At 37.1% G+C, this 17,036-nt stretch overlaps 1 protein-coding gene and 1 non-coding gene across 2 annotated transcripts in view; both read right to left on the bottom strand.

Moving 5' to 3' along the window:
- Window positions 1–16,679, bottom strand: part of DGKB (diacylglycerol kinase beta) — a 688,394-nt gene extending 671,715 nt beyond the window's left edge. Inside the window, exon 1 of the mRNA XM_077757671.1 lies at window positions 16,635–16,679. The gene's annotated coding sequence lies outside the window, so the exon portion shown is untranslated. The remainder of the gene's footprint in view (window positions 1–16,634) is intronic.
- LOC144226309 (small nucleolar RNA SNORA57) lies at window positions 5,480–5,608 on the bottom strand. The gene has a single exon (XR_013333600.1). It is a non-coding gene; the product is annotated as a small nucleolar RNA SNORA57 (small nucleolar RNA).
- Window positions 16,680–17,036: the final 357 nt, after the last annotated feature.

The raw sequence follows: 17,036 nt of genomic DNA, 5'->3' as shown, positions 1-17,036 counted from the left end.
TCTGGAGAAGGGCAAAAGGAGAGAGAGAGAGAGAGAGAGAGAGAGAAAAGAGTTTTAAGCAGACTCTATGCCCAGCTTACTGCTCCATGCAGGGCTCAATCTCCTGACCTTGAGATCATGACTGAAATCAAGAGTTGGATGCTTAACTGACTGAGCCATCGAGGTGTCCCTAAAATAGTACATCACTTAAAATAGCACCCACTCTCTGTCACTTCCTTTCCTCCTGCCCTGATTTACTTTTCATCATTGCACTTACATATAAAATTATATTAAATACTTGTTACTTTCTATCTCCTCCATGAAAAAGTAAGTTTCCCCATGTACTGTTTTTATACTACGTTTCTGATGTCTAGAACAGAACCTGGCACCAGGTAGGTGCTCAAAATATATTTATAAATCAAATAATAAATTATTATCAATCAGTCACTAAAATATAAATTCACTGGGCACAGAAACTATGCATATTTTCCAAGTACCTGGCAAAGGTAGTCACTGAATAATTTTTGACTGCTTGAATAAATAGAAATAACATTATAATAGTGTAGTCTTACCAATGACAAAGAAGAATAGAGTTGCAACAATGAGTGAAGCTATAAAAAGTGGCAAATTCTAAAAAGAGGCTAAAGATAGAAAAAATTGATAAAAAGTAAATGCATCTTATCATTATGAAATTATAAATAAATTTTAAGACCAATTTAGGTATAGGTGTATATTAAGAGCAAAGTATAATTGGCTACATAATTAGTGGGAGGCACAGAGACAGATGCCCTAAGTGTAAGCATGATACAGTAGATGCTTTTCTTAACATCTGGATTCCCTTCACACCATATGCCAATACTGAAATTTTCTGCACCATTATATCAACTATGAATTCAATACCTATTTGGCCCTGCCCTTAAATAGGCTACTTTCTCATGGGGAATCTTAAATTCAAAAGAACTGCCCTCTTTATTTTTACCTCTGTGTAAATAAGTAGCCATATATCTGAAAGTTATGAGAATATGTCATTGCTTAGAACGCAAAACATTGCTATGAATTTAAGTTTCATGGAGAGCTCCATGTAGTAATGTTTGAGCCCTTTTATTTAAAAATTGAAATTGGGAAGAAAAATAAATAAGAGCTGGTATCTGTAATGTTTACTGACCTGTTAGAATTTTTCTAAGCTTAAATGATTTTTAAAACATTGAATAACACTACACAGATTGCACCTTGATAAGATAGGGTAAGATATGGACAAAGAGGAACATCCACAAACAACGGAAGCCAGGAAGTGTTGATACTATGCAGGAAGTGGCCATGAATCTATGAGCCAGTCCAGTAAAACCATTTTTATCACCACTGACTCTAAGCTGGTGAGAACAAAAAAGCTGGTTCAGGTTCTAGAATTGGCAAGAATGAGGGCGATGACTCAACTACATTTGGCTTTTGCTTTGATTCACAATTATACTGGCAAAGAATCCTTGCAAAGAATAAACACAAGAATAAGAATGCAAGTCAGTAGATGCTCCCTGAGGCTTTGTTTTATTCCATACAAAGACAAAGCCGAAGTTCAGTACTACCAGAATCCCATGCAGAGGGAGGAGTCCTCCTAGTTAGCACAGTATAAGATGTAGGAATGTGGTCTTTTATAACCATCTTGTTGGGGGACCACAGCAAAACTGAAAGGGCAAGCCCTCTTTCTTTTAGTGACAGACTTGCAGCACCACAGATATACGCATACTTCTGTGTTTTACTTCTTATGCTTCATCTAACCAACAAAACTTTCAGCGCAATAGACTTGGCTATGGCCTACCGCAAGCCCTGATTAGAAAGTCTTCCGTACTCCCTAAGTAGACGGGAGAGGAAGCTCATTTCACAAATACATACTCAGTTTAAGAAACAGAAATACACATCACCTAAGAGGGAATGAGCATTCTTTGGGTAGTAAAAGGCCACCAAGGTATTGCTCATCATAAACAAACAAGCAAACAAATAAAGTCTTCAGAGGTATCAATGAATCCTTTGTACTTAGTTTCTTGGCACTCAAGCAGGAAGTACCACGAAAGAGTCCTGAAATAAGAACATAAAACTCCACCTCAAATCTACAAAAACAAAAAGTGTGGAATGAATGAAATCTTGACAATATAAGGCAAAGGGAAAGTTGACCTTCAATTTCTTCAACTCAGACATATCAAAGTCATTTCTTCAAACAAAAAAATTAAATTTTCAAGTTTTTCTTTCTGTTTGGCCTGGAAAAATTATCATACAGAAATACATTAACCTTTTTTAGTAATATCTAAAACAAATAAAAAAGAGGGAAAAAGTCAAACATATGTTTACAATATATCAGCTTATCAGAATTGCCACAATCATATGCTCTAATAGAGTGACCCTGTTTGAAAGTCATCTTTTCTCACACAGTTTTTATTTCCCTGTGAAGTTATACTTTTCAATATCCCACAAATAAAATTAATTAGGGCACATACCACATTGTGTTCTTAGCAAAATGACTGAGTATGTGTATGTACATATATATGTATATATACACTCAGTATATATATATATACTTGTAGGTCACAGCTAACCTTATTTATACTGCTTAGGTTAAAGTATACAGAAAAGAAATACTGTATTAGAAATCCAAAAGCTATTCCAAGGATAACCTAATTCTATAATTTCTAGAGCTACACATAAGTGAAAAACACATACTTGCAAAGCAGACTAGTGTACTGCTGTGGATGAATTCACTTTGAAAGCAAGGTTTGGTATAAACCATGTTTGCCCTACTAAAAATGTCTTCATTCATTTTATTAGTTGCTATCTGATTCTGTGCAAAGAATGTAGAGAAGATAGGGCTATGGAAAAGTGAGAATCTCAGCAAGTGACCACCCACTCATGAATTACATTCAGAAATCATGATAAAAATCTTCTGTAAGTGTTTATCCACCTCTTTTATAATAAGTATTTTAGTGGCTGAGAAAAATATTTTCTTCGGTTGTTACTGGTATATCATAACTTAAATGGGACTATGAGAAAGTGACATAGAGGTTGGGAAAATGGACTATTTTCTATTCTCTCCAAATGTGTGACATCTTAACCTACCATTTACTTCCAATAAGCTCCCAAAGTCTCCATGTTTGTTCTTGCCAGATACTAAAAATAACTCTGAACCTTTCACTTCTTTATGTACCAGTTGATAATCGAATTCATGAAATGTGTCACAAATGAAACCAATGCCTAAAACTAACTTAAAATGTTAATACTGTAGAAATAAAGCATCAATTACTGAATCTGGAGGGCACTTGTTGGGATGAGCAATGGGTGTTATATGTAAAACAACTCGACAATAAACTATTTTTTAAAAATAAAAAAAATTACGGTTTTCTATTTAAAAAAGAATACTCTCATTCTCTCAAACTAGAATAACATGATTGAATATTATTTCCAGAATAAGCAAATATATTTATTACTACTATGTACCAAGGGGAAAACATGATAGAGGACAAGCACTTGATCAGAATCAATAAAGACTTTACTCAAAAATGAACAGTATATTTCAGAAAACAGAGATGGTTGCTTGGTTCTGTAACAGAGTAAACTCAAAGATAAAAACATTGTTAACTAAGGGAAATTCTTTATGAGACAATCCATCACCCTCCATCAAGAACGTGGCACTTTCAAAATTCACTTATTTATTCAGTGTTTTTCTGTTTTTGATTTCTGTTTTTTGTTTGTTTTTTTCTTTGGTGCCTGTTTTGTACCAGCTACCATTGTAATCACAGAAGAAACAAGGAATCAAAGACACAATGAGAGTACAAGTAAGGTAAGAAAGGAACACTTACAGAAAGGATTTTTTAAGCGGCTTAATGTCAAAGAAACATTGGATTGGAAGAGAATACAGTGACAATATATATTCTTGAAAGGATAAAGAGGGGCCATGTTATGAAACAGTCTAAACACGAGGGTACAGGGGGTGGGTAGGGATAGTGGGTGATTGATCTATTTATGGATACTGATAATTTTTAATTAAAATGTTTAAATGCCAATACCAAAAATAAAAGTAAACAGCACAAGTAGGAAGAGGGTAATAAGATTTAAATCTTTTCTAAGGAATTTCCAAGTACATATGTGGCAGAGTTTTATGAGACGTCTGCTGCAGAAAATGGAAAGGTAAATAAAACATGGGCACTTGGAAGTATTACTGGGGTCAGACCGAGAGGGGAGATCACAAATTTATTATGATACCAGTTTCCACATTTTTGTGATTTCTGATAGCATTCAATACCCCCAGTGAAAAATTGGAGCAAAACTTCTCAACTAAGAGAGGACAAGGATTTTGCCAGATGTGAAATGGAAGGAAAAGAGTACAAAGAAAAGATTTGGGGAAAGGAATTATTTAAGTTCTGTACAAGGTCTTGGCTGGATGGTAAGGAGACGGTGAATGAGAAGAGTCACGAAGAAAAAGAGGTGTGTCAAGGTGCTGGAGATTGGTGGCACACGGACAGAACAAGATGATTACTGTTCTTTGATTGACGATTTTAAAGAGAAGAAGTTCCAGATAATATCATGATTCAGAACAGAGTCACTGGCCAATGGTTAACATGCAAAGGAGTGAAATACCAATTAAGGTAAACTGGTTAAACATTTCTATAGGCTATTAATTGACTTGCCAACCTATATATTTGAATCAATCAAAATATGGGGCACCTGAGTCGTGCAGTTGGTTAAGCATCTGACTCTTGATCTCAGCTCAGGTCATGATCTCACGGTGTATGGGTTCAAGCCCTGCATTGGGCTCTGGGCCAATGGAGCAAAGCCTGCTAGGGATTGTGTCTCTCCTTCTGTCTGCCCCTCCCCAGCTTGTTCTTTCTCCCTCTCTCAAAATAAATAAACTTAAAAAAAAAACCCCTCAATTCATAACGCTAACAGGAGACAAGAAAAAGGAAAACTGTCATCCAAATTTCTAAATTTGAAGAAGTAATAAAGAAGATGATAGAAGATACTGACAGGATAGGCGATGACAATGTAAAAAGCAAAATGAAATAAAACAATACATCTTGGATGAGCTCTGTATTTTTTAATGTCTCACTTCCCAGCTTCTGAAAAGGATCACATACTGACATAAAAGCCCATCACTGTAAGGTCATGACCACCTACTCAAATGACCCCTCCCACAGTATCACCCAGATCCTAGCAGGTATCTTGGTCAATAAGTCCTTTAACCTAGTTCAAAATCTTTCTCCACTTTGTCAGATTCGATCAAGAATATTTAAATTCCAAAAACATCCTCAAGTTAGCACTACAAAGCCTATATACCTATTCAGATTGCTTCTTTCTCTACCTCCTTTGCTCTTTTTCTACAGAAGGTGTTAATTGCTAGTCCAGGTCAATTTATACTCCGTGTCTTAGAACCTATTAAATTCCACATTTTTTAGGTCTCCATCAAACATCGCTTTACTTTTCTAAAATTCTTTTGTTTGTTTGTTTTTGTTTTTGGAACCCGTGTCTTGGCACTTGAGGATATAACTGGTGGACTGAAAGACATAGTATGGAGGGGGTCAGAGCCCTTTCCCTCTTCCTTAGTACATTCTGGGAATGGGGACCCCCTTTGACCCCCACCAAGAAAAGGAGAGTATAGTTTTATATTTTTAATCTCTGGACCTTTTCATAGATATTTAAACATGCTCAAAAACTCCCATCTTAGAAAAAGCTCCTTCAAATTTCCATTATTCTCCAAAAACAGTTTTTTCTTTCAAATCTTTACAGACCAACTTTTTGAATGAGTCACTCCATCTCCATTTCCTGAGCTCCTACTCACTCTTTAACACATTTTCACCTGGGTTTCACCCCAATCACCATGGCAACACATCTTTAGCTAAAATCACCGATGATCTCCCAGTGTTCAAATCCAATGGATGTTTTTCATTCCTTATCTCAACCTCTCAGCAACATCTAGCAGGGGCGATTACTTTGTCTTTCTTATAGGATGTTTTCCCCTAGTCTTTGAAATACCATAGATTTCTGCTATTGTCTTCCTTCTGTGTGACACTTCGTTTTCACTTTTTATATTCTGTCTATTACAACATACTCTAAAAATTCATCAAGATTTGTACCTAAAATTATATTTTTATCACTCTACATTCTTTTCTCAGGGAGTCCTACCTACTTCAAAGGAATCAAGTACTACCTGTATCACCAAATTTATATATCTTTTTCCCAGATTGCTGCTCTCATCTCTTAATTTATGAAGCCAGCTAGGAGTACCTAGGTGGCTCAGTTGGTTAAGCATCCGACTTCAGCTCAGGTCATGATCTCACTATTTGTGGGTTTGCGACTTCAGCTCAGGTCATGATCTCACTATTTGTGGGTTTGAGCCCCGCATCAGGCTCTGTGCTGACAGCCAGTTCAGAGCCTGGAGCCTGTTTTGGATTCTGTGTCTCCCTCTCTCTCTGACCCTCCCCTGTTCATGCTGTCTCTCTCTCTCTCTCTCAAATAAATAAAACAATAAAAAAATTATGTTTGGATGAAATGAAAAGAGTACTGGTTTCCACATCAGAGTAAAGGAATAATAATCTCTAGACACATCTTTGTGTGTGTGTGTGTGTGTGTGTGTGTGTGTGTGTGAGTGTGTGTGTGTGTGGTATTTTTTTTTTTTGTCCTTGTTTTGGGAAAGTCCTACTTTTTCTCAAGATGCAATTCAAATTCTAAATTATCTGTAATGAATTTCTTATCCTCTTACTCTCATCTCCTCTAGCAGCCTGCTTTGTACTTCCTGCTCACCTATCTTCTCTCACTGCCCATAACTCACGGTGTTATAATTTCTGTATCCATGTGTCTTCCTCTAACCCCCAAACTAGGACCCACTTAGTATCAGGTCTGGGTTCTAATCATAAATTTCTTCCCAGAACTTACTACTCTAATGTAGGAGAGATGCTAAAAAAATTTTTATTGAACAACTGAATGCCAAAAGAGCAGTAAATTGTGTTCTGAGGTTTTCAAAGATATATTAATAGATATTCCCAAAAGAAGGGATTCTGTGATTAAACAAGGTCAGGGAAATTTGCACTAAATCCCCCTCCTAGAGATTCCAACACACACTTGCATCTGAAGAACTATAAGAAGTCCTGAAAATAGAAAACTATTTAATTTTATTTAATGTTTGGATAAGGAAAGTTTTCCTGCCCTTTTCTTCTTCTAACACACATAATAGCATTCCCCAAGCAATTATCCCTTATGTCTTAACATAGTTTGGATTTGGGTTTTAACTTTTTAGGATCAGCAAAACAGATGTTAAAGAAACAGAGCTTATGTACATTCTCTTTACCCAGGACTTTCCCCAAAAGTAAGGCACAGGGGATAATTCCTTTGACACTGCTTTGTCATTTCATAGTGGAGAAGAAATTTTGATCAGAATACTGCTTCCATACTGTTGCCATATACACCAAACCTAACAGACTCTTATTGTTTTCTTTTTTATAAAGTTTCTAATTTTAAGAACATCGTCCAATCATAAGGAACAACAATATTGTTAGAGCCACACTGAAATCATTGTTTTGTTTGCTTTGAGAGTGTTCTTACAAAGATAATATAGTTACCTGACACTAAATGTACCAACAAGCAGTTATGTAAGTAACTTAAATGACAGAAGCATCCATGGCTCCGAAATAGAATTTCCACATGAAGGTCAAAAACCTTTACTACTTCACCTTGACAATATGTTTTCTGATAGAGTTTACCGTACATTCAAAACCAGCAACCCAAACACAACAGCAGTCCCACCGTGAATGGCTTTTATGCTATGCTTTCTTCAGTGTGTTACAGCGAAGGAAACTCTATTTGCCAAATAGAAAGTTCTGACATATGGGGTGGCAAATAACATTATGTAATGATAAAGCACCCATCTTGGTATCCAGAACTCTTATTAAGAACAACAGGATAGCAAAGTGACTCATCAGCTTGTGTGCTCTTTCTCAATTCTAGTAATTTGGGACAAGTGTGGGGAAGTTACAAGTTGTTTATGTGCAGCCCCAAATGACAGGCAACACGTGTTACTAAGCAACATTAAGGACTTGCGTTCTTCTAATCTTTAAAAGCTTCCACAAGCTGAAAAATCCTGTAATATAAAGGTAAAGGGAAAAGCAATGTGGGAGTCATGTTTCTGACTGAATGAAAATGTTTTGCTCAATAATTCTAAAATTCTGATTCACCATGAGTTCATCTGTCTTGGTTTCAGGATTCCTTCAGGTACATACTCCTCCTTTCATCACTGTCAACACCAGAAACTTATTCTAGCATGATAAAAAGGATAACGGATGGGAGGCGTGTGGAAATGGTTCTTATAGATCTTGAAACCAGTTTGTTCCCCAGTAAATTGGACCTCTGTTCTTCTCTATTTCAATTCTTGGTTTCTTTCATAGCACTTAATACAACAATACATCATGTATTTGCTTCCTTGTTTATTTTATTGGCTTATGTCTTTCTCTTTCACTGTAGTACTTTCAGTACTGTAGAAACTTGTCCTTTATTTTATTCTTCCTTCCCTGAAGCTAGCATATTGCCTGACAGAGTAGTCCATCAATGACTAAAGAATGAAATAAAATAGGGGCGCGTGGGTGGCTCAGTTGGTTAAGTGTCCAACTGTTGATTTCAGCTCAGGTCATGAACTAACAGTTCATGTGTTCAAGCCCCACTCCAAGCTCTGCATTGGCAGTGCAGAGCCTGGTTGGCATTCTCTCTCTCTCTCTCTCTCTCTTTCGCTCCTCTTTATCTGCCTCTGCCCTGCTCATGCGCTCTATCTCAAAATAAATAAATGAGTAAACTTTAAAAAAAAAAAGAATGAAATAAATTAAAGCACAGGATCCTGGTGTTAGTAGTCCTGTTTCTTAAGGTAACAGTTGTGGTAACTGTGTTTATTTATATAAAGCTTAAAATTTCCCAGAGGTACCTGTGTGTTACTTACAATCTCTATAATACAATGTTAAGAAAGGCAAGTGAGAATTCCCCTGTCTGTACTTCTTTTCATGAAGGAATCGGTGAAGGGAATTCCTTGGTCAAAAGCCCAGGGAAAAACATTCCCTTACATTCTCTGTCTCAGCAAAACAAGTTGCTGAATAAACTACAAACTCATCTTTTGTGCTTGAAGTTCTGTTTTCAGGTCAAGGATCCTGTAATGCTCTTCCACAGCACCTCTATTTCTTCCTCCTTTCCAGTTCATATAATTCAAAAGGAGTCCATCTACATAATAATAGATTTCCTCACATAAGAGATCACACTTTCCCAGTCTGCATAGGTACAAATAGGAAAACAGCCAATAAGGATGAAACTAGAGTATCAGTTTGCATATTAAATGGAAGATATCTATGACTATCTTTTAAAAATGCTGGAGGAAGAAAAGTCAAAGGCCTCTCTCTCATTATGGTGCTAGCTGAAGGGAAAAGAATATTTCTTTGTTTTTAATATTTTAAAGTTTATTTCTTTATTTTGAGAGAGAACACAAACTTGAGCTAGGGATGGGCAGAGCAAAGGGGAGAGAAGGAATCCCAAACAGTCTCCGTGCCATCTCAAACCCACAAACCATGAGATCATGATCTGAGCCGAAATCCACAGTCAGTCGCCTAACCGACTGAGCCACCCAAGTGTCCCAAGAATTAAAATTTCTAAGGATTGATTGTGTGCCCTCCACTCTCCTGGAAGTATTTACACATGCTATCTAATTTATCTTTGTTACCAGACACCATTTTTTAAAAATAATACAATTAAAACTTTTTGGGTAAAATAATAAGTTAAAATGACCCTACTGAGAGACTGTTTCTAATAACATCTGATATATTTTATAAGTCTCATAAATATTTCATTAATATAAAACTAAAATGCAAACAGCTGTTAAATTTATATTTTACTTACAACATTTTCTTTGCTATTGGTACTTTACTTTTTACCTGAGACAACATCCTAAGTAAATAGGAAGTAATAAAAAGCTAATATTTTTTAGTATTTATTATGTTCCTTCTCTTCTAAGCCTCTTACACACAAGATTAAACCATGTAATTCAATGAAGTGGATATCATTTTCATTATCCCTATTTTACAAAGAAAAATCTAAACCACATAATTTAAGTTACTTGCTCAAGGTTATCCAAGTAGTAAAGATTTGCAATTTGAATGCAAAGAATAAGTGTTAACCCCTGTATCTCAGTGCCTAAGAAGGAAATAATGAAATTCAAATGGGCAACTCTGCGTACTGAGAAATTTCACATGGAATTGATTTCCTACACCTTTAACCACAATTCTGTCTTCATGAATAATCAAAATATGATATAAGCCAAGACTCAGTAAAGAAAAAAGAAATATAAAGGAAAGTCTAGCTATTTCACTTAGGTAATCTCATCCTGAGATAACTTTGTTGATGGAGCTCCAAAAGGATCTTAAAAAGCTACCACACATCTCATCACATCTGTTCTTCTCTTGATTATAACTCCTATTGGACAACTGATTTGTGCGGATTAGAAAGAGAGTAAAATAGAATTATTTGACCTAAGATGACACTTTTAATGAAAATGCTGTATTTGGAAAGCCCTATGCAATGTCCATCCAGTTCACATCATTGTGATGTGTTTAAATGTTTAAATACTTAATGAAAGAAATTTACAAATCATTAATAAGTAAAATCCAAATTATCCCATAAACTGAAAATATTTCTTTGGGAGAGGGAGAGTGGGGATTGGTTTTCTCACTATCATCTTTTTTTTTCCCCCCCAGTGGTACTCAAGTTTCTAATGTCTGCTCACAGATATGTCTCCATATTTATCAGCTATGACTAAATCAAAATCTTCTCAGGACTTTTCCTAAAAGACAATGAGTTCAAGAAACAATTTTTTTTTTTTTTAAAGAGCCATCTCACAACTTCATTCTATCAGCAAAACATCTTTGCTGAACCATTTATTCTAATATCTCCTCCCCTCAGATAAATTAGTACCAGAAATTAGGTATCATTACAAATTTCAATATTGCGATTTGGAATATGGCCATCTGTCATATTTGAAAATATTGTCTCCTATATTCCAAATATGCAATACCACAGAGGGTGGTAAATATCTTTTGAGTAATTTTATACAAAATATGAGTTCAGCTAATTAAAATATACTATCAGGCTCAGAGCTTTAACTTGCATTTGAAAGATTATTCTCTAGACTTTTTGGGGATAAAGACTGGAATTGGAACTACCTATCAATTGAATTAGAGCTTCAAATTCAATGGGTTTTGATTTTTACTATTGTATTAGACATAACCCTCAGCACTAATGTTCCAAAGATAAATAAAGCTTAATTTCCTTCCTCAATGTAGAAAATAGATTATTTCAACCCTCAGTGGCATATCCAATAATAAAGGCAAGCACAAGTTTCAGTGGAACAACAGAAAAGAACAGATGGACCAGTGATGGAATCCAAATCGAATCCTGAAAGGTCATGATGCTAGATCAGAAGCTTAAAGATGTATCCTAAGGTAAAAAACTAATGGAATAAGGACAGAAGGATCTGAATGTCAAGAAAGAAATTACAGACAGAGACAACTATAAGTGGAGATGAAAGAGGTAAACAAATAGCATGAATTGTAGAGGGTTATAAAAAGCCAGTAACAGTTAAGAGCAGATATGTAGCCTTTGGGTTACAGGCAAACCCTCTAGAACCAGACTTCCCATTCATATCCCAGCTCTAAAACTATTCATTTCTAACTGTGCATAAGTCATTTAACCCTCTTGTGCCTCACTTTGCATTTTTAGAAAATGAAAGTGCCTAGGTCTATTATCCTACAAGGGTACTACCATCCAGATTAAATGTGCAAGATGTTTATACAAGCAACTGGTATGTAGTAAGCACTCAATAAATGTTCCCATCATTATTATTAAACTATAAAAAGAAGACAGTCAAAGCAGCACATTCTACAACCAACCCTTGACACAAATTCTATTTCTAACCTCAACCTATAGTGTCACAAGTGACAAAATACAAAGCAAAGAATCAGGGCTACTAATGTAAATGTATTTGCAACGCCCCATCAAAGTTCATCAACTTTCCTTTTGCAGCATATATATTTATACTCTCATCTTGAAGATAATATTTTTTGTTTTCCTTCATCTGTAGTGATTGGCAAATTGCCAATTAGAAGTAACTGAGTCAAGGACACTGTTTCAAACTTACAATGCAATACAGATTCCCTGTTAAAAGGCAAATCCTTCATTTCAAATTGTTGACTCAGATAATACTTACAAAAGAATTACAGCTGTTTAAATTTAGAATGCTGAGAAAAACCAATCTTAAAATACTGTTTGGCATTATGCCCACAAGATTTTCATTTTATTCCTTGTTAGTGTTTATCTTCTGTGTTAAGAAGACAAGTGACAGTAATCATGTTATTCTCCTTAACACTTCAGATTTTACCTAAATGAACTATTTTGTTTTTATCCTCACCAGTTAAAGATGGCTTTTCATTTCCTGGCAAATTTTCAGCAAGTGATTATGCAAGAACCAGTGAGATTTCTACACACTGTTTTACTTCTTCAGTCATCAGCAGGCCTTTCTTCCCCACTTCCCTTTGAATCATCACTTTTATTCCTTAAAAAAATGTATAAAGCCTATTTTCTGGAGACAAACCTAATCTAATTTTTAGAATCAGACCTTGTAAGTACTTAAAGAACTGTTTTATATCTGTTCTTTATCTATCTATCCCACATACCAACCAGAGTTTGTTTTTTAGCATCCCTCAGGACACAGTTTCTGGACAAGTTCTCATACCAGTCTCCCACCATGATAAGCCAGCCTCCACTTATTTTCCTTTTATCCCTCTTGGTTTTGGGGCTTTCCTACTTCTTCCCTTCTGGCATCCCTTCCCTCCATTAACTCCATCATTTTCCTTCCTGGCAAAGATGTCCTGAGCTTCATTCCCATGGTTCATGAAGCCACAGTAGAATACTTTACTTGGAATAGGAATAGTTGAATGTGTCAAGTTTGGATTTGGGGTCAATTCAGATTCTAATTTGAGTGGATCAAATCTTGGGTATCAGTGGAGGAGGGAGTTCTTTCCTGATGGCTATGATTTCTCAAGCACTCTCAACATTCTGCATCTACAGAACAGCAAGCTCACTCCACTAAAATATGGTATGGTAATATTTTTTTTTAATTTTTATTTATTTTTTTACTTATTTTTGAGACAGAGAGAGACAGAGCATGAGTGGGCAGAGAGAGAACTCCTTCTCAGAACAGAGAATCTGAAACAGGCTCCAGGCTCTGAGCTGTCAGCACAGAACCCGATGCGAAGCTCAAACCCACTAACCATGAGATCATAACCTGAGTCGAAGTCTGACGCTTAACCGACCGAGCCACCCAGGCGCCCCAGTAGTGTACCATTTTAATAAAACAAAGCGGCAAAGTGATTAATCCTAGCCCACCAGTCACTAAATATACTGCTTTAGGCAATTTGCTTATTTACTCTGAGATTAAGTTTCTTATAAATGGGAGTAAATGTGGCTGTTACCCCCAAAATGAGAAGACATATTTAAAGTACATAACCTAGTACCTGCCATTTGTGTACTAAAATTACTTGGAAAATATTCCTGAACTGTATGATGAGTAAATCACACATGCAGATAAATGAAGGAGCTATCAAGAGGTTGAATCTACTTCATAATCAATACCTAAGGGTGAACAAAGGCATAAGATTGTTACTTGAGGTCTGATTTTGTGTTGGTGTTTTAAAAGAGAGAGAAAATGTTATGAATGGGAGAGGAGCAATAGGAAGAGCCTTCTTTACATTCTTGCCTAGATCTTCCACCAGGCAGTCGCTCCTAGGCTAGAAGTATTACCCTTAAGAGAATATTACAACAGTATGATACATACATAAGTAAAGTTCTGTTCCGGAGGCCAGCGATGAGGAGAAGCATCCAGGAAAGGATATTCTTAATGTCATTTGAAGCCTATACATCAACATCATAGTCATTATTAGCAGGGACCAGCAGCTATCTTTGGCTTGTCTGACTATAACTCTTCCTTTCACGATAGTGTGCAAGGAAAGCATGAGTCATAGGGTACCTGCTTAGTTCAGACACCTTTCCCGCAAAACTTACCAATGGTTTAAACCTTAAAATAATTGCTTTATTTCAAAAACAGTTTTGAAAATCTTCACCTCAGACATAACATGAGGTGTAACATGAGGTTTATCATGAGGACTATCAAAATATGAAGAAGTATTCCCCAAACTCGACTCTGCCTACCTATGTTTCTATCTTTAAAGCTATTCTGATAACTCCTTTTCAACTCCAACTCCTAGTGATTCCATTCAGGGTGGGACTCAACCTGACTTTTCTTCTCTTTAGCCAATACTTGAGATTCAGGTAAGGATCTATTCTAGAGTTGCTTACAAACTAGCTCCAACCATATTCTTTTAGTCTTGGTATAGATGCTTTCTTTCCCATTTTATTGCTGTCTAAAAATTTTAGCCACCCTCATGTACGCACTATTACAGTATGTCCTCTGGATGATGTTTTATTCAGTGACTTTCAAAGTCATATGTAGAATTTTGCACCAAGAAATAGGTATGGATGGAATAGGTTACCTGTAACTAACTGGGTATTTCCATAATGACAAGAATATTGTATGGAGAACCCTAGGATGAGTAGGTAAAGTAATTCAAATTAAACTTAGGATATATTTTATTTCTTAAGATAATGAAGACTAGGTAGATTTGAGAAGGGGCATAATACAATTAAAAACTAAAATAATTGGCTAAGAGTGATCCTTAGTTTCTCTTTTCTAATGACAGAATTTTAGAATTATTTTGCACTTCACAATAGTTGTTTCATAAGTTTTGACACCTCTTTACCCTACAGAATTTATAACAGCACAAAGAGACTCCAGCTTAAAATCCTGGATTGCGTTTTTGGATAACCTCTGTTTTTTCATTAGTCTTTCTTGGAGAAAACTATAGTAATACAGTATTTTTCCCCAGTGATCCTATAACTAAGTCTAATATTTTTGGTGAAAAAATGTTCTTTCTGCCTGGGAGATTCCTTCTTTTTTCTTCATTGCAAAATTCTGGTCAGTGTAAAAGAAAGCTTGGTTAGAAATACACCAACATTTTTAGGTTAATTATTCCTGGTTTCACTCTAAAAAAGACCTTTAGTATTCTGCCTGAATTCACATTTATTTGGTCATTTGCTTTACAATGGGCTGGCTGTGTCACTGACCTGTTTCTACCTCCTTTTAAGAGTTTGTTATCTGCAATTTGAGCAACCAGTTGAAGTAGTTTTGCAAAAGTTTTGTTTTTGTTTTTGTTTGATTGGTTTTTTGGTTTTTGGTTTGTTTTTGTTTTTTGTTTTTGTTTTTGTTTTTTTAGCCTTCATTTTATTTCACCAGGAACCACAATACTGCTTGGTTCTAAGTATAAAGCCATCTATGTAAAAACCACCACTTTGAAATCAGGAGGAAGGGACTGTTTAGCAAGTGGAGTTGATTGCAGTAGTAAGAAACTGGGGAAATCCAGCACTTCCACTCACTAAAGAGTATTTGAATGTTTATCGTGTCATCAGGGTCGCCTAGGCTGTTGTCGCCTGGCAGTTACCTAGAGACCTATTTCACATTTTAACTGAACAAAGTAAATCAAAGATCTTTGCTTCATTTTGTTTGTTGGATTGCTTCTTTATTTTGCAGATCAGGAACGAGCCTGGAATGAATTTGTAACAATTAGCTGGGCATTTGAAAGTCTACGCTGGCCTCTTCACGAATTTTCTTTTGAAAAAGCAAACTGCCATCCATTGGTAACTTTCAGGAGCACGCGCTGGTAATGAAATGTAGGGCGCATTTACCAGCTTTGTTGCCTAAAATCCCAAAGGACTGGACGCTTTATGCATACTTCGCCAACAAGCCACATCCGTCAGCAAATAACCGAGAGTAAGTAAAGCAACTATAGCATAACTAGGACGGGAGTCGGAGAGACAAACGGATTTAACATCTCAAGGAGGATCCGGAGCTATGCTTTTCTAACTTTCCTCGCCATTTCTTCTCAGCTTCCCTTCCCCCGCAGCACAAACCCAGAAGCCACTCAAACTGCCAACCGTGTCGAGTGTAACTTACTGCAGTGTGATGCAGGCGAAGGCTGGGCGCATCTCCGAAGCGAGAGCAACCGCTTTTCCGGAGAGGACCTGCGATTGCCTAGCCAGCCCTCGGGATCCCTTCCAGTTCGCACGCTCTCCGCCGGGTAAGAAGGCTGCCTCCCGGCTTGGCCTCCCCCAGAGGAGTGGAGCTTCAAGAACTCCGCTCGCAGCATCTCCTCCCCTCCACTTCCACCCCCTTCCACAACGCACGGCCCATTCTAACTAGTGTCTCAGAGATGGAAATCGACTTCCAGTCCACAACACACAGGCGGCCTGCAGCCCACCGGTCCCCGACGATTTGCAACTCCAAAACAGCGGAGGCTGAAAGATGTGGATTTCCGGAGCCTGAAAGTCATCTGTGGCATCCTGGCTCCCCACCTCGCACTCCCGCTTCCCCTCCCATGCACGGCCACCTCCAGTCTCCCGGTTAAGTCGGGCATCACAGATGGTTATTTTATTAACCATACCAATAAGCATGCGAGGGAGACGGGATTTGTCGGAGCTTGAAATACCTGTTGTCCATGACTCATGCTCTTCTCTCATCTGTCTGAGTCCTTCATTTCTACCAAGACGCGTTGATGTTGGAAATCTGTGCAGTGCGTGTGTATGTGTGTGTGTGTGTGCGCGCGCGCGCGCGTGTGTGTGTGTGTGTGGTGAGGAGGAGGGAATCTGCGCGCAGCAAGCAACAGCCCTGCCTATCTCTAGCTGCCGCTTCTACAGCTGCTGTTGCTACTATTGCTGTTGGAGCTCAAGGAGAATGAGAGAGAGAGAGAGAGAGAGAGAGAGAGAGAGCAAGCGAGAGAGAGCGAGCGAGCTTTACAGCTATTTAACTGCTGGACCAGTTATAAGAGGAGGGTGGGGACTGTGCAGGTATGAGTGGCTGCCGTGGAGACATTAGGCTTGATTCACTGCAA

Source organism: Crocuta crocuta, unplaced genomic scaffold (genome assembly GCF_008692635.1).
Source record: "Crocuta crocuta isolate KB4526 unplaced genomic scaffold, BGI_CrCroc_1.0 scaffold62, whole genome shotgun sequence".
Classification (NCBI taxonomy): Eukaryota; Metazoa; Chordata; class Mammalia; order Carnivora; family Hyaenidae; genus Crocuta; species Crocuta crocuta.
Note: the sequence above shows the minus strand (reverse complement) of the source record. Positions and strands in the feature narration are given on the sequence as shown.